Below are 24722 nucleotides of genomic sequence, written 5' to 3' on the forward strand. Positions count from 1 at the left end.
GGCGGTGGCCGCCTTATCTCGCCGCTACCTCTGGCAAAACTGCAGTCAGCTCGAGGATACCTCGTGGAGGACCTCGAGGGGTGTGGACGGTTGGTGGAAGGTGCAGACGGTCGAAGACTTTCAATAATTCTTCGGAATAACTTTGAAGCACCGGAGACGGACTGGCGAGTTTCTCCGGGGAACTTTCTCTCTCCTCTCTCCTTGGACCGCCATCTTTTTCTTTCGGTTTTCCACGCACAAGTTTCCCGGTCCTCGTCGGCTAGCCTTCTCTTATCTTTTATGCATTATTGGACGAATGGCTGAAAAGCAGCCGGGGCTAGGCTCGTCAGCCTTGAACCCCTTCTCTCCCTGAGTTGGCCCCATTCTCTCATATTTCGGAACCAATATTATGCTAATATCACACGGTGCACCCGTCTCATGAGATACACCGATGTAAAGGATCTGTCGTGTCTGTCACGGGCTTTTGAATAATTTCATAGGTGGCCGGGTGTGCGAAAAAATATTAAGGACTATTATTAGTCTGATAGGGTGAGGCTGGAGTTTGACAGGCTTTCAGACGAGGATGAAACTCTGGGGTGGACTTTCAGATTCTTGGTGGGTGAACGAGTTTTATGAAGTTTCGTTATTGTATTTTATGTGGAACGTGTACATCGAGTTTTTGGGTTAAGCTTCTTTTAAATTATACAATTTTACTTTCAAATGAGGATTTTCATATTAAAATATTTTTTACGAAATAATGGCGAATATAGCGTCTCTAGGACTTCTTTTATGAAACGTATTATCGTTAGAAAAATTATATAAGGACAGCAGAAATACCAATACAGGATATGCATTAGTGTTCTTCTTATTGCAAATACTATTTAGAGTTTAATTGAAGGATCAAGATGTTTCAATGATTAATTTAATATTATGTGATCTACAAATAAAATTCTATTTTTCCTTGACAACTAATTTTAGTAAAGACTAGAATTTCATTTAAAGATCACTAATTTAGAATTGATTTTCATACCTAATAAATAGATCATATAAAATTTTTAAAATACATCTGCTTTAATTCAAATTAAAATGGAACTTCGCTTTTCATCTATTAAGTAATAGGTCAAACCTGTCTCCTGTCCACAAAAGTTATTTTCAAATCTCCTGTTTATCTTCTATTTATGAATTTTAATAAAACTCATGCCCGTGTTTTCTTTACCAATTCCGTTCCGCTAATTTAACACGGAAGTCGACCATCTGGAAATTTACCAAGATCGCAAGAATTCGAAGATCGGTGTGTAAAATAAGTGATAGTTTCCTTTCGTCACGTAATTGACATCGCGACAGGGACAAATGAATTCCCTAGAGGTGATATCTCGATCGACTAAAATATCTTCAGTGACGACCGGTGAATATCTAAATAAGCGACGATAAGGGTACACGTTATCGTTTAATCGAACGCTGAATTGAGGTTGTCGCTGCTCGCGGCCTACAATGTGATTTATAAGAGCTACTACTCAAGGAGAACCAGCGTACAATCTGGTCCACATAAGTAGACTTTCAGACGTCGCGACGTTAGATATTTATGGATCATCCGTGTCGATCGTGTTCATTTTTCTTGGTCTCGTGATTTTTTTGCATCTTTTTTTAAGTATCCATGAGGTATTAGGTGCCTGTAATCCTGTTCAACATCACATCTATGCATATTTATTACTGTACATATGCTGTAATTAAATATATAAATTTTTTTAATCCTCATAGCAAATATATCTCGAGATAGCAAACAAATATGAATTACAGACTTTTAGTTTCTCCGACAAGAAAAATTAATAAATTTGAAATGTTCAACGTAAAATATAAAATACAGAAATCCAGGATTTCTCAAAATTTATAATAAATCGAAATTGTTATTTCACATTCAGAGAGCTGTATATACCCACGCGTATGTTTGATTCGGGCATACAGAATTCCTATCAATATTTATAACTTTTAAAATCAGGTTAAAACCTTAATTTAATGCAATATTCCGAGATCCGGCAGGAAAATGCGAAAATTTAGTATAAATTTTAAACATGAAATATTCAAAGACATGGTTTCTGCATTATTAACCCATTAATAAATACTGAATAAATAAAATCACGAATAAAGAGATTCATAATTTTATCACGAATCCAGAGCAGTACGTATTACGTCGTGGGTACAATACGTCGATTCTTTCGCTCACTGTTCCAACTTCCTCTATTTTTCATCTCTTTACAAATTATTAAGTAACGTATCCTCTTTATTTGGAGACAAAATATGTGTAACGTTCGGCAGCCGTTTATATTACAGATTGAACGGTCAGATGGATTCAACGATGGTTTATCCACGGAATCGCGAAATACAAAATTACGATTGATATTGGCTTGGGAACGAGTGAATAAAATGCAATTCAACAATTATTGTTTGACATAAATCCATAGCAGGGAATAAAATATTTGAGTGAATGCAAATGGTACCTGAAACGATATTTAAAGAACAAATAAAACCGCTCGTTGCGCTATCTGGCAAATGCGTTTGGCTATGTTTATCCAAACAGCGCTTTCCACGAGTTCCTATCTGATTCGAACATAATTTGTATTTCCCATACTCACGAGTCCGAAAACTCTTATCGATTGGACAGACAGCGTGAAACTTCTTTGAACTTACCTGAAACAGAAAAATAGCTATCACTTAGTATAACGGGAGATTTAAATTGCGAGCTATTTCATTGGTTTCAAGCAATTGTATTTTAGGCAATTTGTTTTAAGCAATTTTTAGTTAAAAGCAAAAGTAAGAAATTTCGTTACCATCAGGAAAAATATATCTTATATATAGTAATATAAAATTACTATATGTATATTTAATAAAGCTGCTGTCATATATTGTTATTTCGTTTTTAATAATCTGCTTTTTGATCTTATCAGTCTAGGTTAGCTTTAAGTATTCAACTGGACCATAATAATTATACAGCTAATAGTTAGAATAGTATCTATTTATAATAAAGACACCTCACGTTAACATTGAAAATAAACTTCTACATGATAAGAATTTATAGTAATTATTTATAAATATCGAAACACTCAAATTATTAGTTAGCAAATTATATATAGCAGCGATTCGTATTGAGTGACACCCATGTTACTATAAAATTTTATACTAATTACTTGTAGTATTTCGATAGCATATAATTTCATTAAGAGAGAAAAGGATATCAATCAGTGTGACGGGAAATTTGGTCGTTATAATTTATTTCACCGGTTTTGCAAGTAATAATAATTTACTAACTAATAATTTGGATTTCAATAACCTTTCAATAACGTTTATTCGAAAAAGGAATATCAATTGGCGGGAATCGTTATAATTTATTTCGCCGTGATCGCAGTTAATAATAATTTACTAACTAATAATTTGGATGTTTCGATAACGTTTGGAGTTTATTAAAAATTATGGTAGGATATATGGCCACCGTGTATCGGAATAAATTAGAAATCCACGCGGACACACGGATAGGAAAGTTCGTCGATAAGGACACGCCGATTCGCATACATATTCATCGGAAAAAATACTAACACCTTCAGTCAGTTTATCAGCATAGTAATTAACTTCGTCAGAGATCTAAGGATTCGAGCACTATATCAGAATAGATTTGCATATTTATACGGTCTGCGTCCGAAAGTTTCGTCTGGAGGCAAGAACACTGTCCAAAGCGAATTCTCGTTGGAAGGCCGAGCCCGATCAAAGGTTTGAGGACTGTAATATTGTCTGGGAATAAATTTACGATCATACGGCTATCTATAATCGAAAGTCTATAAGTCTGATCGATTCCGAGTCTTATTGGAAAATCGCCTTGTAATGTCGTGGTTCGATCAACTTATAAAGACGACTATTTCAAATTTGCAAATCTAAATTAGTTATGCGTAGCTGTTAATTAATTAACATTCGTATCGATAAATATAGTTGTTCTCATTATGTTATCAAAATACATATTAATACAAAATACGTATATTGCGTATTGAAAGACTGTAATGTTAAGATAATACAAGATCAAGATTAGATTGGGATTGAATCGACATGCACAAATGGCACAATGAGTCAATATTTATTTAGTTTCTGCCATATTATATAGATCGAGCAATCTAAGCTCCTATGAAGCTGAAACTACATCTACTTCACTAATTCACGCTGTGTTTGAATTCTATGTAACTTGATATTGTATTCAGTCTACAAAGCTAAATTAATTAGAAACGTACTTATATAAATGCGAAATACTAGATTGGGTAGTATTTAGTATTTTTCTTAAAGATGTTTCATGGCAACGTGAAGGCACTACAATTTATAGAATGTAATTAACAGAGTGAAATATAAATATTTATAAGAGTTTCAGGGCATAGAACTGCTTTGCAATCCAATTTTAAAGAAGTTCATACCCAAGAAAGATGAATAAATCTAAATATATTTAACTTATGAAAGCGATTAATAAATCTTAAATATTCAACGCACAAGTTTAATGTAAATCTTAAATATTCAACAGATAACACTTCATATTTATAATATTTGCGTAGGTGTGTAATAAATCCACCGATTGTCAGTACTACATATTAACATATCAACAAAATACGACCCCATCAGTTGCTCAACCGAGATTTATAAATTTCCAATGCCCAATAAACAAAATTTTACATTTATAATATCTATATAGGTATAAGTTCATCGAAATATGCCAAACATTTGACATTGATTAATATCTCGCATTAAAATTCCACACAATATCAGCCCGTCAATCTTGTCAAACTTGTCCAACAAGCAAGATTAAGGGGAACAGTACATCTTAAGAATTCAAAACACAAGACATAATCTTAAATATTTGACAGACAAAATTCTACTTTTATAACGCCTACGTTCCAAATATCTCATTGTCGATATCATTACGATGCCAAATTAAGATCCTAAAAGACAATAATATATCTTATCCGTGTCAAATTTCTCCGACAAATCCAATACACGAAACTAATGAAGTATTTAACAAATAAAATTCTACATTTACAATATCTACATACTAAACATCTTATTGTCGATATCACATATCAAGGTATGCTAAAAAAAAACAACGAGCAATCAACCCCTTTAAACTTCTGCAACAAAAGAAATTAATAATTCTAAAATATACAATATCGAAAACTAACAAATCTTAATTATTTAATAGACGAAATACAAATAAATTACATTTATAAGAGCTACGTATACGCAGAATAAATTACAAATAACGATAGGTACCATGCTATCAATCTCAAAGTTTCCCAACAAGAAGTATTGGATGTGTTTACGATAAACAGAATTTCACATAAATATAACAAGCATCTCGTTGTCAGTACCACGCGCCATCAGACCGAAAAATACCCATCGCCTCGAAACTTGTGCAACAACGTCTAAGTACGAACATGATGCTCGTATCGTGACATCAATCCTGTACAAACACCAAACATCGTCAACATTGTGCATCAATCTAACTCCAGTATTCTGAGCGAAAAGGCAACTCTATGGAATATCGACTATTTAGAACAGAAAGCGGCAACGAGCCGAAAATTCCGTCAAGCGCAGTGGCCCAAGCCAAAGAGCGAAATCGAGTGTGGCCAACGCTGAGAAAGCTTGAACTGGAAAGCACAATAACCGTGAAAGACCGGAAACATCGGGAAAACTCGATACGGGTGTTCGAGCTAGAAGCATAGCCGAACAACGATCCCCAAGGGCTTGGTTCTCTCCCACATTCTCTTTCTGTTTCCCTGCACGCTCGCTCTCTCTATCTCCCTCTCTCTTTCTCTGTCTATCTCTTTGTCTTTCTCTTCGCTAGATTTCAATCAAACTCGGCGCGCAACTTGGCATCGCCTGAAGCTAGCGCGACGATAAACGTCTTAAGCTCGATCTGCAACTTCGTTTCGACTATGTCTACGGCGATTAAACGGAGGCAAACGGTGGCTGCAATCCGAGCAATCGTTTCTGTACTGGGTGTTTCGAACGTCCCGTAGAATAATCTGCAAGTGTTCTCTTGGCATTGCAATTAGGAAAGTTGAAACGCTTAAAAATAGTCAAAACAAAGTTTGCACCGTATTATTGGAATTTGTATTTAATTCTACCGCAATAACTTCGGTAACATTTTGCTATGGTTAATTTCATTATTCGTTCAAATTTCGGCTACTATCGTCGAACTATAGGTGTATGTTAAACTATGTAGTATAATAGATTGTATCGTCCAATTTTAGTTTCCATATATGAAGATATTTACTGGATGATGCAAAAGCTCTGTCGAATAATCTTGCAGGTCTTAGCTTAACATGGTAATTGCTAAAATCGGTGTACTTGTAAAACAACAGAAAGGAAGTTTGCACTGTGCTATTGGAAAGTGGATGTGATTTTTCAAAATTTTCGCGACCACTGTAGCCATGTAACTATAAAAAGCTTTGTAAGCTATGTAACTATTTAAAACTTTCATTATCTAAATATAGATTACAAACTAAATTAAATATTCTAAGCCAGACTACTATGTCTTCCATTGGCCGCCACTGGTAGATTTAAATTTTCCGGAACGAAAGATACCCGAATGCAAGAGAAAATCTCAAGATATAAAACATTCTGCAAATCCTCCGCTCAGCTTTTAAACCAATCCGTAATTTGCAAAACCCGACGGATCTCGATTTCTCGGGCATGTGGCGAGCGTACACGCTCGATGATCGAGCGAAGGTCGCTGCTAGCGTACGATGGCACGCTTTTAATCACCGTTGGACCGGATTCGAGAGGAGTCGATAGCACGGGTCTCGTTGGGCCTTGCGCGGGACACTCCGAAACAAGGGTTAAAAGCTGCGATGGGGTGGAAACGCGCAACTGCAACCTATCTGCCCTGGCATAGAGAAAAGCTTGTACACGGGACGAGGGGAAAGTTTGAGGGGTTGCACCGTGGAGGGTCGGAGGCAGGACTTCCAAAATGGAACAATTGAAACCGGCCGCGATTCGGGCAGGTACCCTCCTGTTCGCAAGTTCAACTGATTGGGGCTTCGATGGTGAAGCATGAGCTTGTTTCTTGTCCTGCGTTGAGAAGGTTGAGTGTAATTAAAGATTGGTTTTTGAGCTACTAAAGGGGTTGTTCTAATGAGACTCTTGCATTTCCTATAATTTGGTAATTGGTTATTGGGTAAAACTGTTAATTCGAGATGTTTTGCTTAGCATAAACATTACTGACTTATCTATAAATCTTTAATATCCTCCGAAATAGATTATGGTTACGACGTACATAATTCAGCATCATCAAGAGCAACTCGACGTTCTAAACCTTATCCATAACACAGACGCCAGAATAATAATAGGAGCGTACCGAACGAGCTCAGTCTCCGGCATTTTCCCCGAAGCAAATCTAATACGACTGAAATTCCGAAGGAAATAATCCACACTCTCATATGTCACCATATTCGTAACAATCAAGTGCATAAAATATTAGTAAAACCGCCCACCGGTTCACATTACACGGAAAAAGCACGTACAGTCAAGCCATTTCACGTAAGAGTTCAAACATACCTACACCACATTTCACTAAAGCAACACCACATTTCAAGCACTAAGTGGTAACAAAGACTCAAAAGACAAACACCTCATAAAAACAAAGATAAGGGCAGAATGGAACAACTGTCAGAACCGCAACAGCTTTTTACATAAATCCAGAAGAAACACACATGAAATAAGTCGGCTATGATCTTTGTAACAACAGAGCAGACTCAATGACTCAAAACCTATGAATATTGCAACACCAACACCATGGAACATCAATTTTGCCACTCCATAAAATCCGAAGACACAAGACGTAACTTCAGGATACTCAATGATGTACAGTCACTTCTAACTAATAAAACACAATGTAAAGAAGGCTGTAAGCTTCCTAAAAGAAATAGGCCTCCTGCGCCGTTTATAGAAACGTACGAATCGTACCAACTTCCTAGATAACTAATTACTTACTAATTAACAACGCTAACTAGGATAACTGTATTAAACTGAACATGTAAACAATATTTAACATTTATATATTTATAGGATACATGTAACTATAGTCACTAATATCTTACCAGAGGATTTACTAGACCATAAACAATAAATAAAAAAGATATTGCTTGGCATGTGTATACGAAGTAGTCCGAAAAGTTTCTTTCGTTTTATAAGGAAATAATGGATGCACAACATTTTCCGTTTTATATTATTTTATCGAATTACATATGATCCATTTTATTCTATCAACCTAAAGCTCACAACGTTCGACAGATTAGGTTTCATGTTTGTATAAAGATGTGTTGTAAAAGAGGTGTTCACAAAGAAAAGACACTTTCCGGACAACCTAATTTTGTCTTAAGCTGTGTGTTGTTTGGTATTATTAATTGCATGATATTGTGTGAGCAATTATGATTACGGTAAATGGAAGAGCGGTAGTATCGCTTAATAGTACTGAAATTTCTATATCGATGTGTATATGAATTATTGTACGAAATTAGTTAGGGGACGAAGCTGCTAGTTTAAGAGGTTTTCGTTGTCGAGTAAAAATGTTGCTTTTAGTTATACATTTTTTTAGTACTGTCAGTTGCATGGTTTTGTGTGAGAAGTTGATTATTTGGTAAATAAAAGACAGGTAGTAGATATCGCTGAATAGTATTGAAATGTTTGTAACTAGGATTTCGTAATTGATTATCATATTAACTTGAAATGTTCAGCTCATTTCAGTGAATATGTTGATCGGGGTCATGTATAGTTTTCTCTTATTAATCGCACGGTTTCACGTATATGATTTAAAGTTTAGTATTAAACGCTATAATTACGCACGAAACTGTTATAATTTATGAAAAATTGAAGTTCAAATTGCAACTGATATACAAAACATTTATTCTATAACTCAAAAAAGAATCTCCAATAAAGTAATATTCTGAAAAATAACGATTTCGCAGAATCTCGTGAGACCTTATCGAATAATTAATCGCACAGTGGAACTTCCGTATTCAAAACGAACTCCGTTCACCTCAACCTAATTACACGCTCGTTTATCAAAGCAGCACCTCTTTTCTACATCATTTAACAGCAATATCCAACTCCATCCTCGACTTCAACCTAATTTTACTTACTGACACGCTACAATACAGAGCAGAAGGCAAATTATATAACGCAATCTACTTGAAAATCTTCACCGTGCACCAAGCACGTATCGGAAGTTTCAAACTGATCAAAAAGACCTAAAATTTCTCGGAAAATCAAAGGATCAACTTGCCTGACTAAAGTTAAACAGTTTTAATTAAATCTACTTCCATTATGATATAGTACTTTTATTTTTTAAATCGATAGAGTCAAAAAATACAATTAAATACTCTATTATTATTATTCAATATCATACTAAGACTAGAAAAACTACTGTTATATCTATAAACCTTAAAATGATTATAAATAACACCAAGATAGTAGGGTTACAGATTACAATAAAATTCACATGGTCTGAAATCTTACCAATGATAGTTCTTAAAGGTTAATCATATTCCACTTTTTATTAATTTATATACTTGTAAATAACAGAGTTGTGAATTAGAAGTAGTTGCGATTTACTTTATGCTTTCTTATATATTTATTGGATTAACAGTCCTGTATCGCTGCGACAGCGATAGTAGATTGTAAAAAGACTTGGACCGTGCATCATCGTTAAGCGAGGACTTCCGGCGCAAGCCGCTACTGAAATTCCTACGGAAACTTCTCCACCCTTGACCCTGGAGATATATCGTGAAAGTTTTGTCAACCCGAAAAACTCATCGGCAACTTCTATCCGGGGTGAGGGTTCCAGTTATGGAAGAAGAAACGGCCGCCTTGGAATCAGCGAAACGGCAATTTATTCGCTTCTTAGAGTCGCGTAATGCCAGATCTAGTTGAATTTTATGAAGCACTGTCGTCAAGAAGGGTCGAGTAAGAAGGGGAAATAATTTTCTGAGGAAGCGTTCTTCAGCAGCTATTGATATCTTCGAATCTTGCTCGTCGATGGTATCCGTCTTTAGAAAACGTAGGAATGTGATTTTTGAGAAATATGTTTCGTAAGAAATGGAACGTTACTTAGATAATGAGTTGGGAAATATGAAGTTCTGCTAAGTAAAAGTTCGATGTTGATATCTTTGACAAAAATTGTATTGGTAGGAAAAAATTAGTATTATCAGGTCATGGAGTTGTATTCGATCACAATGATTCATTATACGAGCTACGGTTTATCCAATTGTTACTACTTCTAATAAAAATGAACTTTTGTACGATAATAAAAATTGAAATGATGTAAGTACTTTTCAAACTTCCTATAACTCAATCTGTTTTCCTATACTTTCACAATATTTAATAAATTTCACACTACACCAAAAACTGTTATTTCCATTCGACACTTTTGACGAAATATGCGCCGCGTGCAACTAGCTAAATGCGAAATTACTTCTCTGAATGTTTACAGCAACTGGCGATGTCTCACCTCGGCAGTTTTCCGAAGCAAGATTATCTCGACAGTTTTACGGCGGTAAGCCGTGGAAAGTCTGCAACGGAGGTTGAAAGAGGAACAGTCATTATCCGGGCTCACGCGACAGCGGAAGTGAGAAAGAGGCACATCGAAGGTGTTTCCGCCGATCCATTTGTCGTTCTGGGGAACTCGCAGGCGTCGGGAAGCAACGCGCCCCCTTAATTATTTCTCCTTTGCCAAATGAACGTAGCTCTCGTCTCGTGAAAGCGTCTCGAGACTTCATGAACGAGAAAATTCCTCGATACTTGGTAGAAATGGATTGCGTGAAGTCAGAAAGGAAGAGAGAAGGACAGTGAGAAAGAAACGTGACGGTCATCGCGATTAATTAGATCGACAGAATTGATCGGGGGCCAATTATTCGGCGCTCTCTTCAATTAAGAGGGAGGCGTCTCTAAAGCCTGCGAAACGGGCGTCGAATTAAACCGAACTAATTGTGCCTGCAGCTAATTAAAACAACGCCGCCATAAAGTTACTCGAGCCACCAGCTCTCATCTGGCCGTGAAAAGCCTCGAGACACACCTGGGAAGCGGCTAAGAAACCGAGTGTACGTGCGAACTCTCTCACTCCATCGATGAGCTTCTAAGGAAAGAGATGTAAGTGAGTGGAAAAATTTAACGATAATTTGGTTTAGTTCGGGATTTTTTTGCAATTTTTACAGTTGGGGATTATCCGATTCGTGCTTTTGGGAATTATCGTAGTCGATTTTCGTACATTTGCAAGTTGTTATATTTAATTATTGTATATTTGGAAATTACTTAATTGCCTTTGTAAAAATTATTTAATTCCTGCGTTTGATAGTTAGTTGATTCTTATATTTGAAAATTATCTAATTCTCTAGTTCGATAACTTTTAATTCTTGTATTTGGAAATTATTTAATTTTTGATTCAGGAGATATCCAATAGCTACATTTGAAAATTATTGATTTCTCGTCTTTGGAAAATAGGATTTAATTCTAGTGTTTATTTTGAAATCCATTTATTTCTTCCATTTTACTGATCCCGCGTTTTAATTATTGATCCTTTGTGTTCCTTTAAAAAGATGTCTTTGCTCTTCCAGAGAATATTTTTCCCTTCTTTTCCCCTTTGTTGTTCCTCGTCTGTGAAATTACTTATTTAGAAAGAAAGAAAAATAGCGTTTACGTAGAATTTACAATTTTAAGAACATTGTTTCAGACTAGCATTCGCTAATTTTCACGATTCACTAGAAAGGGAAAGAAAATTCACCGAGTGAGCTTAGAATGAGAATAGTGATACTGTTAATTTAATTTCACTGAACTTTACCTACAGCAGTACTTTCTAGAGAAAATAACGACAGGAGTATGCTACTTTCCGACCTACTTTCGCTACTTTACATGCTTTTTCGAGCACAAAATCTTTTTTAGCAGCAGTTCTTCTATGCGAATTCTTCAGAACGTCGCATGCCTTTTTTAAAATTAATTTTTAAAGCATCGTATTAGACACAAAGAACGAAAGTATGCCAGTAATTTAATTACCCAACCTCCTCTTTATTCACTTCAAACAAACCAGTATAATAAGTAAATAATAAAAAGAACTAGAGGATTTTTAAATGTTATTCATCTTCAAATCATTTTCGACGGTTAATTAAAAGAAAGGAAAAAGAAAAAAATCCTTTCGCTAATTTGAAAATTTCCAGTAAATGGAATTGATCAGTAGCGTCTAATCGACGTTACCAAGATTAACACTTTGGTCTTTAAAAAATGAATTAAAATATAACACAAAACAAAAAGAAAAGACTCTTATAACAATTACAAAATTTTCAAAAAGCAGAGTCGGCCATTCTATCTTCTAAGTGGCTCAATTAATACCTTCAATCTCGATGAATCGATAGAATCCCCAAGGAGCAATGGAAGTTGAAAGAGAAAGGGTCTTCGTTCCTCCAAACAAATTCATATTTCACGGTGGAAGGTTTTCAGGCTGTATACGTGTATTATGGTCGTTCGGTGAGGGAGCAGGTCAGATAAAAGTGAAATACGCGGGTTTACTATTGAAACACGGCAGCCGTGTCTCGCGATAAAGATAAACGAGCAGAGAAACCGTGGCGAGGGATCTTGGCTCGTTCGTCATTCGACGTCCTCCTTTGTCTCGTCTCATTACAATAGATCAGCTTTGACGATTCCTTATCCCATTTGAATCCACTTCCTCGGATGAACGATAAATTCCACCGAGTATCTTGTTTTTCGCCACGAGATTCTCGCCTCTTTCTCTTTGAACGCGCTAGAAACGCCTTCTAGAAGATTACTTTGAGGTGGTTGCAGCATTTCGTGAGTAAACAACGTCTTTCTTCCAATTGCTACGTGGGATTGGAAAAGATAGAATTAGTTTAAGTCCATTTTCTTTGAGAAATCTTAACGTTCGTTTGGGGTAGATATATCATTTTTTTTAGATTTCAAGTAACATTGTCGAATGTAAATTGTAATTTCAAGTAGTCATAGTTCATAGTTCGTATAGGTACGTACTATTAAGTTAAAAATGACCTCAACTTATAAATAAAGTGCATCTAATTAAAGTAACATCTCCAAATCTAAATTTTAATTTTAACAAATTTTATTTCAAATGTATTACAATATTAATTTTAATATGAAGAATTTTTCAATGTACAATTATATTTCTAAATGAAAAATAATCTAATTTTATAAATAATCTGAAATGCAGTTAAACTGGTATTCTATCTCTCGCAAATTCTGACGTATATAATTAGAATATCAATATTAATTAATAATAGACATATAAGGATCGCTATCGCTCGAGAAAAACGATTCTATCGATGTTTCCTATATGGATTAATGACAAACGTTCAGGGATAAAAAGGGGCAATTTTGTTGTAAGATTTTTGCACAAAAACTCGGCCCAATAGATGAAGGAGGCGGGTCGACGATGGAGATTCAATTTTGTACGGACGATGATTTATTTTCGTCTTACGAGGATTTATCTTCCGGAAGCTCGTTGTATTTTACAACGTCATCTTCCATTAGGTTCGCAATCTGCAGGATCCCGGGTTGCCGGGATTAAACTGGTCGAATCTAATCGCGTCTCCGAAACCTGCATCAATCACTCGCAACAAGTTGTCACGCGTAGCTGCATCATTAAAAACATGAGACAATTAAAAATGAAAACACGACCGTTTAATTTAACATCATCCTAAATCTTAAATTTCGTAGGATCTTCGATTTATCTTAAAAATTTTCTCTTTGATTTTAGATTGATTCTTTAACAGAAGCTGTCGTTCTCCATATAGTCCAGTCGAATTAAACATGAAACTTATCATTTCATAAAAAATATTTTAATAGGTATTCTATCATTTAATACGGTCTTAATTATGATCGAAAAACCTAAAACTAAATCTCTGATAAATAAAGAAGGAACCTGACTTTTACAATGATGAAGCACTTTTTAGAATGTTTTGTGCCTAATATCTAATTCTGCTGGACAGTCGGACAAGCTAACCCATCTGACTCGCAGTACATTAACATCTCATCAAATTCACCAAGGCCATCGAGCCAGTCCAGTGGCAGACACCTATAAAGCGATTATCTCTCCTCATTCACGTGCGCCAATCGTCCGGTCCTAGAAACCGTCCTAGATCCGTTCGGAATTATCGAGGAAGCTTCAGAATGTCTGAAATCATCGGTACGATCCCACTCTACGAACCAGACGAGAAGAACGGAATCATACAACACGGTCAGGGAATGCAGAGTCGATGTGTGTGCATGCGTCGAAGACAATCACGGCGAAACCCTTTGGGCCAATATTGACGCAGCCTGCTATCGCAATAATGGACAGACGCGTAGGGATAACGCGATGCCGCGCGCGTATATTACGCTCGTGCCTGTGTTTGGACAGTTGCACGCGTGTGCACGCCACGAACACTCGCGCCATTGTACACCTCATAGTTGGATGCCACGCGAGTTCCGTGAATCCTAGGTTTCTCTAGCCACCCACATCATCGAATCCTAAATTCTGGGAAAGAGATCAGTACGTCGATCGTTTCAGAGTTTTCCAACAAGAAAGATGAACAAATAAATATCGTACATTTTATGTTTTACGTTTATGTACCAGCAGTACGATGCGTTTTACATTTTTTGTGAAAATTTCAGTTCACTTTTTCAAGGCAGACCTGAAAATTTTCACGTTATTTAGCTGTTCATGCCGAGTTATAAATATTGGAATCCTCCTATATCGATTCGTTTAAATTTAGTAATTAGTGCTATACTTATTTCTAGTATAACACATAGGGACACCAAAAAATATGAGATCTTCAATCCTTCGTCGAATCATCAAATAGCCAGTTCTGGATTTGGGAAAGAGAGATTGCGTGTTTTCTTTGGGCGAGAGGGATCTGCGAGATTTATCCAGCACGATAGAAGGTTTGCTGAGCAATGATCAACCCTAAAGGGTGTCTTAGGCCAGCAAATGGGATTCTCGTGTTGACGAGAACTGTCAGCCTTTTGTTCTATTCTGGGGAACTCGACGAGTTCGCGGGAAATTTGTTTGCTCGTGACATACCGGGGTGGAGTGTATGATGACTGGTTATCGATGCTATTGACAACTACTATAGGGATGATGTAGCAGTGTGAATTTCTGATTATGAGTCTTTGTTTTGAGTTTTGTGGATCGAGGACTGGAATAAATATTGAGTATCGCAAACATCTATACAGATAGCGTACACTTCTATGTTCAGTCTCATAAAGTATTTAGGTATATTCCTACATAAAACTCCATTCTTCTAAAATTATTCAAACGCCTTAACTCGTTAATCAATCCCAGATATCCAAAAAAGAACAACAAACTCGTTCTATAAATCTTTACAGATAAATCTGTATATAAACTTCACTTCAATCTTTCCATTAATTACTTCGTATATTTATCTTTACTTAAATGAAACTTTGGTTCAGTTCACTCGTCGCAATAAATCACATAATGTCGAAAATTCGAAGTCGTATTATAATTAATAGACAGAACAGATTTCATGATAGATGTTTTTAGCACTTATCGTCCTAAATTTAATCAGTCTTTCTATTCCCTCTAACACCAAGTCTATAAAAATGCAGGTGCTGAAAATGCATAGCGCTTAAGCCATGAATGTTACAAATGTTACAAACTCAACACAAACGCCCTTTCGCATTAAAAGCTTTCACTTCTATCGCTTCCATCATTTACTCCATCCCAACTTCAAGATTATAAAATCCAGTCCCAAAAGTGCATCCGACAAAAATCCCGTTTCAAACAACTTTTCTCCGGTCGGAGCAACCGGGCCGATCAAAGTCGTTTCGATCGGCGTATCGCCGTGGCCGTTAAAAGCGTCATGTAAAAAACGCAGAGTCCGGAATCGAGAACGTCACGGGTGGTGCATGCGGACCTGCAGTCCCTCATAACGTATGCAGTGCAGCACTTTATGCGCCAGGTGCCGGTAGTTATATCGTACGTGTCTGCCTTCTCTCTCTCTTTCGTCCAGCCATTCCTCCGGTATACATCTCTTCGCACGTATATACAACAGGAGCGGTCCTTACTAGCGCGTTTTCTTTCCACGGAACGAACGTTGTTAGACGTTGTCCCCGTCCCCGTTCACCCGCCAAAAATAAACGTCCCGAAGCTGGGGAACAGGTGCGAATCTTCCGAGACACGCTCGGAATACACGGAGGATTTTTAACGAGGAACGCGTGTTGCTTGTCCGTCCAATGAAATATTAGGAATACTGGAAATAGCAAAGAGTTTTACGCGTTCATTTCACTTGGTCTACCTTGTGGAAAGGGGGAAATCGATAAATATTCATCGTTCCGTGTCGAACGGCTCTCTTTCGTCGTTCGATGACGAAGTATGGACGCTGTTCCACCGGAGACGCGGTGCAAGGTGAGTTTTTGCGAGTTATTTATCGTCCGGTTTGAGAACGTCGTCGTCGCTGCATGTAGAGGACGTCTATAAGGTGGGGAAGTTATCAGAGTATTGCGGAACGGTAGGCGAAAAATGTTTGAGAATGCAGAAGCTCTTTCGTTGACAATGGACTGAGCCTCTTTTGAAAGCTGTCGTGAGTTTCAAATAGTTTTGTATGACATAGAAGGAACGTAATTTGCTATTTTAAAATACTGCGTATTCATCCTTTCAGGCAAACACCATTGTAGTTAATATACTTTTGCGCGCATAACATTAGTGAATGTGTACTTTAGATATGTTAGAGTTATTTATTATCAGGTTAATGACTTAAAATGTTCATTCGATGACTATCCACAATAATAAAATGGTCTTGAACGTCAATGATACAGTCTCGAACACCGTTGACTCTCAAATTATCTTAAGTTATCCACAAATTTTCTCTATTATATATATAACCATGTACAATCGTGTACATTGAAAATTCAAGAGAAAACATAGTTGACGAAACTATATCCGCAATTTATAAGAATTTATACTACTTATAGACCTATTTTTTCTTTTAATTCTTTCGCTCAAAAAGTTTATATTTTTAACTAAAATTTTCGCAATATGATAACTAGACATTTATCTCCTTTTTTTTAAATTTACTCGAGAAAATTTGTATTTGTAGGTAAAACTGTCATTTTTACTTAAATTCACGAAGAAAATTTATATTTTCAAAAGAAATTGTAGCAAATGATCACTATGTACCACAATATGTAATACACTCTTAATGATAATTAGTTAAAAGGAAGAAAAATCGCTTAAAACGTGGTACACTTCACGGTACCCCAATCAATCACTGTTACTCGACGCGGAGTATAATTGAACCACAGGGTACAATTGAGACTCGATGATTCAAGGTGCCACTGAACTAATTAACTCCGCCAGTTAACACACTGGCTAACAACATCGATCAATACGACCGTATATCTCAACATGTTAACAGAATTAACGCGGTATATTATTAACAAACATAGTAACTGTAGACAATGCCAATTAATATTAAAGCCGACACATTATGACTGTGCTTAAACTTCGTGTGCTCGAGACAAAAACCATTTAACATCGTCCTATATAATAGCCTAGGAAAGTTATTACTCCTTCCAGTTAGTAGGAGCTCCATAAACTCGACCATCGATCAATTTTTAGATGAAACATTGTTCCAGGTAGACTAACATAAAGTAGCCAACCTTCGTAATTTTCGTCGAATACTAATCACTGAAGTTAGAGGCCGCAGGTCTTAGCATGTCGCTCTTACGAGAGAGGCTTTAATTGTTGGTTTTAAAACTGATAGCCAATTAGTGGCCGCAGTGGCACCCATTAATGCTACCTTGTTCAAAATGAGCTTCGTTTATAGATTGAACGATGGTTCGAAGCTTTTGAAACTGTCTTCCGAAATTGACTTGGGTTTACGAGCAGTGAAATCCATCGAAGGAAATTCGAATACTGTATAAGTGTTGCAATATTTTTTTTCATCCATTGCATGCACACAAATTTTTATACGCAGCCTTTTTGTCCTTCTGAAGTGTAAATATATTTCTGTCTTTTTTAATGTAATATATATTCTGTCCCTTCTTTTTTACCAAAAATTTGGTAAAAAATAATCAGAATATACATATATCTTAATATGAAATAAATTAGTGGAGATGGTAGTAAGTGACTAAAAGTGATAAAAGGACTAATTGTGAATGTAATTAATAAAATTATTTTTGTATACGAAAGTACCAAACGAGAAAGAGAAACAGATCAGGAAGTTTTCAGTCTCATATTCAAACGCTATGCTTTTCCCCTTTTTCTGTCTTTTTACTATGCACTTGAACTTCAATGAAGATTTATTTCAATTATAAATAAATAATAGATATACATACGCATAACATAAAAAATAAAAATAAAATAAAGTAGCTTTAGATGTGTTAAATCCCTCGTAGATAATCTCCCCGCTTCTATATTTTTCTATTTTTAAACACAACAGAGAAAGCTATGAAGGAGCGACATTTTCCATTTCATCGTAGATTCCTCTCGGTTTCAAATCCTTTGAAATCGCTCAGATGATCCCGTATCATCCGTGATAGTTTCGAAACGCGGCACCCGATAAATTTCTCAACCGAATTTACCGAGAACCTGGAAATTTTCGACGCTCGCGGCGACTTTCAAAGGGTCGCGTATTGGCAAACGTTATTTCCGCCTAAGGGTGGATCATTAAGCAACATTCTCCGGCTGCGTACGGAATAAAATCTTGCGGAGCCCCATGCAACAGGTGAGCCCTGCGATATTTCACGTTTCGGAAGTAATCTCGCGTTTTAGCGCGCGATCGCGCCGCCGTAAAGCGCGAGACAATGGCGTTGAAATTAGAACTGGAAGGCCACCGATGAAAGCGTCCCCCAACACAGACGATTAATCAACTTTTCCGCTTTACTTCCTTTCATTTTCTGGGAAAATACGCTAGAAGATAAAATAGGTTGCGGAACTAAACAGTTTATTACGCAAATATATTTTTAATTGACTGTACAGTATCGTTTTAAGACTTTTTAACGACGCAATGTAGCAATGATAAAGAGATGGTGTACGACACGGAGGCGAAAAATTTTTAATGAAATGGAGAATAGTATAATTCTATAGTTTTACTTCTGAGTTTAAAAATATGAAAATATAGGAATAAAGAAATGATGTACGGCCAATATACCAGATAGATACGTATTTCTATTATATACGAATGATCTATGATCACGACGATTATGCAATGACGATCGTCACTTTTCAACATCTTTTGTAGATTGTACTTCGTGATAGTGCTCTAGTTACCTAACAATACCGCGTTTGTTATTATTACTTGATATGATTCTGCGATTATGATACGAGTAAATATCTCAGTGACGGTTCAGTTTAATGATTTCGTAATTTTTTTTCGCAAGATAAATTATTATCTGTTATATAGATCATTTATGTATATTTATAGCTGGTCTTCGACATCAATTAGTTGATACTAAAGAATAATTTAAATTTCCAATCTTAGACAGGATATTGTAGAAAAAAATATGCAGAGATGAGTTTATTCAGATAATATACGTACATCGATTTAATTAATTGTTTGATGACGGAAGCGTGTCTAATTTGCATGTTAATAGAATGAAGACACATCTCCGTGTACCTTTTAATGATCTATCATTTTCAACATGCAGATACGAAACGTGAGCCGGATAAATATCTTGCATTATCGTTGCAAAAACCGCGGCTTCGTCTGAGAGACTTGATTTACGACTGCATATTAGATAAACTTATTTTTCTTTAGTTTTTCGCATGCTAAGAACTTACTGATACTCGCGCATCATTAATCTTTTATGAAAACAGCTCATAAAATTATCTTTATTTGCTGTATATAGTATAAAGAAACAAGCTTCACGATACTGCTTTTATAATATCACAGAATCCGATCATTTCTTTGGTGTTTAACATCCTCTTTTCATACAAATTTATCCACCAGCTACTTTCTTTGCCTTATATAGCATTAATTTAAACGATATTCCATTGTGTTAGTATAAAATTAGTAGAATTAATATATCAGACGTATTTAAGAATATTTTTCAGCAGAAACGTACGTTAAATAAAGCCCTACAATCCTTATAAATACATAGCTCTGCGTTGCGATACATCTGCGAAACTCCAAAAATGAGATCAATTTCCAACACCAAGAAACAAAACTCAGAATATCGGTCTAAACTTCTTGGCCAAAAGTGATCGCCGCCAGTGCTGCCAACCTGCGCAGCCGGTCGACCATCACCGTAGAAATCTCATTTCAATCGATTCCGTTGCTTCGAGCAGGTCGTCGATGCAACGATAATACACCTTGGTCCCCTCCTCGTCCACCGGTCATTACGTTTCTTCTGCACCGGCTCTCTATTAAATGTCGGGCATAAAATTGTAGGTTATGGCCAAACCATTACTCAGCTAGCTTGCGTCGAACAGAGAAAGAGAATGCACGCGAGAGCTAAAAAGGAGGAAAGACGAGGGTCCTGGCGGTCGGATCGCTGAATGAAATGAGTTTCGGCCGCATTAAGGTCGTGCAAGTACCAATCCCGTTCTTCCAGTTCCAGGCCAGGTCCGGTCGCGAGTGTCTGCGTGTACGCACACCGAACAGGCCGAACAAAATCGGTCCTGGCTGGTTATAAATTGCCAACGGCGCACGGCCATTCAGCAAAACGCTCAAGGTCCACAGAGTCCTTGGTCAGAGCCGGTGGCATCGCGATGCCAGGCCGCAGACCGCGCAGCGCCAATTAGAGGCGAGTTGCACCGCTCGTTGATGACAATTAGGGGGATAAATTGGAACGATTGATTATGCGTCTCTAAGCCGTGTTCTCGAATAACGATTAGAGATTCCTCGCCGCCTGGTCTTAGTTGGTTTAGTAATCTAGCAGTGATTAATGAACTGTGCATACTTATGCAAATAAAAATATTTTTATAAATACAATCGAAGAAACAGAAGCTAAGGAAAAATTCACATTTCCTACTAAATATTATTACGAATACTCCGTTTTTCATAATTTATATGCTTTTGTATGTTACACGCATTTTATGTACTTCCTCATATTCAAGATTCCCCATAAATACGTAAAAATCCACAGTCTAGTAATTGGAGATTCTTTGTTGCTTTTACGGTTAATCTACTCTTGAGACCGTTTTCCGCTATAATATATATAAATAATAATCGGTTTGTTTAATTGAACTTAAGGTTGGTATAAAAGCGTTTATTCTTCTTCAAATTTGTAATTTTGCTTCTATTTCCAGCGTACAGAAGTCATATTATAGATCAATGACATTATTAGATATCCGTATCTTGTATTTTATATCAGATTAGTAAATACAAATCAGTTCTGTTTCGAAATATTGATAACGGTAAAAATAGAAACCCAATATTGTTAAATATGGTACAACAAAGTGTTTCATAAATGTGTTTCATAAGTGTTTCATTCATAAAAAATACCAAACTCACTCGAAAACTCACATGAAAAAATAACTGAAAGCTACTAAAAGAAGTCTCTTCAAATTTCCAAAAATCCGACGATGATGAAATTGCACATTTCGCAGATATCATCGAAATTCCATATGCCCGGCAAACTGGGTTTATGAGCCATCACCCGATACCAATCGAACACGTCGGTCCGCAACAACCACCCTGTTCCAAAAGTACCATAAAATTGGCGAACATTTAACGTCAGCATTTCCCCTCTAACCGCTAACTCGTACTCGCGGCAACACTTTTCGACCGGACAGAGCCGCATCGACACAGAGTTAACATCCATAATTAACAACAAGAATTCGATTTGGTGGTGGTGGATGGGGAAAGGGTCGGAGGTCGGACAAAAGCTCGGTCCCAATGTGAATTACAACGTCTCGAAGGTAGCCGCAACGCGACTCTGGCCGTTGTACAATGGATCAGGCGCGGATTAACGACGGGCAGAGGCCACAAAGCGCATGGAAAGGAGACTGGGAACGCATGTTGATTCCGGAAACGAGTCCCTCGGCTCTTGTCTAATGGACGCGCGCGACGCGGCCTTCCACATTAGCTAGAAACAATCGCATTGTTTTTCTCACAATGCCGCGCCGCTGCCGCCACCGCCGTCGCCGCCGCCGCGAACGTGCGACGTCGCCCGCTTCGTGAAGACTCCGTCTACCAGCAGCCTCCTATTCTCTGCGTCCAGACTGCGAAGAGAGCGGAGCAAATGGTCGACGCGTGTTCGAGAAATGTTCATGCGACACACCGTATGATAACGTTGCGATGGAGACATTGTCGGCCGAGGTGAATGGCTCCCTTCTTTCTTTTTATTCTTCTTATTCTTTCCATTCTTTTTTCTTCTTCTTCTTTTTTTTTGAGGAGAAGGAGGAGAGAAGGACATGGCTCTCAGAATCGACGATACGAAGGACTTTTCGTTGTTGGAATTTTTATACACTTGGTTATATTGTCGTATTCTTATGGCACAATATTTTTGTGTGTGCAAAGTGTAAGTACTAGGTTATGGGGTACTAAATTTTTATGCGTATAAATATCAGTATAACATTTTTGTGGAATAAGATTATAACAGATTTAGAGGAAAAATATGTTCCTCTTTGTGGAATATTTTGCCGCTTGAAATTGTTATGGAGTTATAGTGGATTTGTATAATATAGAATTTTGATGTATATAAATACTAGCTAATGGAATAATATTCTTATGACATTTTTATTTATGTAAATACAATATAATATCCATAATATTTTTATGAACGTTATCGTGAATTTTGTAAGAACGCCATATCCTTCCTTGCGTTATATTTATCTTTAGAATGGATTGATTCAGATATGCGACGTTTTATTTGGTTCAACAAAAACAGAACAAAATAATGATCTACATTCGCAAAAAGCAAGTCTGTTTTTAAACCAGATCTTCTTCTCGCGAAGAACGAATTATGATTTCACGATCTGCACAAGAAAAAAGACAAACCAGATTAAAAATGTTTTTTTCAAAGCCACTTTAAACCAGACACAGTATCAAAAGAAAAAAGCTGACGCGAGTCTCATTTATCGAACGTACGAATGAAATGCAAATCGTTCGAAGCTTTGTATAATTGACACGCGGATAATCGGTGGGGCGCAAGGCAAATCGATCGCAGTTTCAAATAAAACGTTTTTGAATTCGTGTCGACGCTCAATTTCGAATACAATTCAATCTCAGTTGGATAATCGACAATTCCATATTCGAAATATAAATTCGATTGATTTTTCATACGAGTCCCGTTGATGTGATCGATCGAAATGAGAAACACACGCAAACCGACCATTTTCAGTCAAAATGTATCGTTCGCTTCCCACTGTTAAAGCCACGAGGGCAGTCAAAAATAGTCGCAATCTGCGTATCTTCATCCTAAATCGGTTTAGTTATCGTGTTCCACCCCTTTTTGCGCATTCTATGCAACCGCTTAAAAGTGTTAATGCCAGCTGCGCACGCAGCCAGCCTCCGAATCGCAGAAATTTTAACCTTCTTGTTGACTTCCGTTCTCCAGCTTTTTTCACTTTTTTCCCCGCTATCCGTCGCTAGTTTACATTCAAATGAACGAGACGAGGCGCCTCGCGTTAAACGCGTTATACATGCACGTACAACTTGTTAGCACGCTTCGCGTTAGTTACGTATAAATACATGGATCATTCGTCGATCTCGAATCGTGTGAAAATGAAATGGCTCGTTATTGCTCGATGGTAAACCCAGTAGCGATCGTATTTGCTCCTTTTCTTCGTTGGATATGAGTTTCGCTGTGTTAGATTTTATGATGTTTGAAAAAGATATTCCTTTCAAATAATATTTAATGTATGGAATATAAGAAAGTGTAATTTGTAAAAATTTATGCTTCAACATCATGTAAATTCCAATACCAGAATATCAATTTTTCTTCGAGCTTTCCTATTATCACATACTTGCTGTATTTTTTTATTGCAAAAAGTAGACCTACTCTTTAAACATTAAAAAAAGGAGAAGACATTTTAATCCTCGCGCAACCTACCTACGTAATTGGATCATTTAAAAATCAAGTGTTGGACGAAATAGAAGATATATGTATTTGTATCGCATCTGATGTTATAAAAACAGGAGGAAAATGTATGTGAACAACAGAATTCGATTTTGTAATCTTCATTATTTAATATAAACTTCCCACATTGTATCATAGTGTTCATGAGTTTTGTTATTCGTCTTGCATTATAGCTCTTATAGCTTCGTAGCTTCAGATTTATAGCGCGTTATAGTTCTATGATGTTCATAACATAATACAGTTTCGATAGTTTTCTCAGTTTCATAGTTTCATACATTGAATAAAATTCGTAACTATAATTTTTCGTTTTCTCATTTTAGGATATAAGATACTCAATAAAATATACTCAGGTGGATTAAATGTGTAGGTTGTTTAATAAGAAACGAATAGATGAAATCGTAATAGTCAGTTGTATTAAAATCAGTATAAGTACAATAGATAATGTATGCAAAATAATCGTCGCTCGCTCGATGCTACTATGTCGATCGCAGAAAGGATAACGATACTCCTAGGGAGCACGTTCAAACATTTATATCGACGGACGTTACCACAAAAAGTTAACTTTCTTACGTAGAAGAAGGCTAGAATCCCGAGTTCGTTTGCCTCTAGACCTTGTAAACCAAAACAATCGTTGGTATTCAAAGGCACAATAATACGAGTCTCTCTCCAAAATTCGAATT

At 36.6% G+C, this 24722-nt stretch overlaps 1 protein-coding gene and 1 long non-coding RNA gene across 3 annotated transcripts in view; one reads left to right on the plus strand and one right to left on the minus strand.

Moving 5' to 3' along the window:
* The window catches only part of LOC100748420 (protein slit), a 592701-nt gene that overhangs the window by 313567 nt on the left and 254412 nt on the right, over positions 1-24722 (minus strand). The window lies entirely within an intron of this gene.
* On the plus strand, positions 16361-16892 carry LOC112213346. Its single transcript, XR_002947240.2, has 3 exons — positions 16361-16423; positions 16483-16598; positions 16677-16892. It is a non-coding gene; the product is annotated as an uncharacterized LOC112213346 (long non-coding RNA).

Source organism: Bombus impatiens, unplaced genomic scaffold, assembly GCF_000188095.3.
Source record: "Bombus impatiens unplaced genomic scaffold, BIMP_2.2 scf_0633, whole genome shotgun sequence".
Classification (NCBI taxonomy): Eukaryota; Metazoa; Arthropoda; class Insecta; order Hymenoptera; family Apidae; genus Bombus; species Bombus impatiens.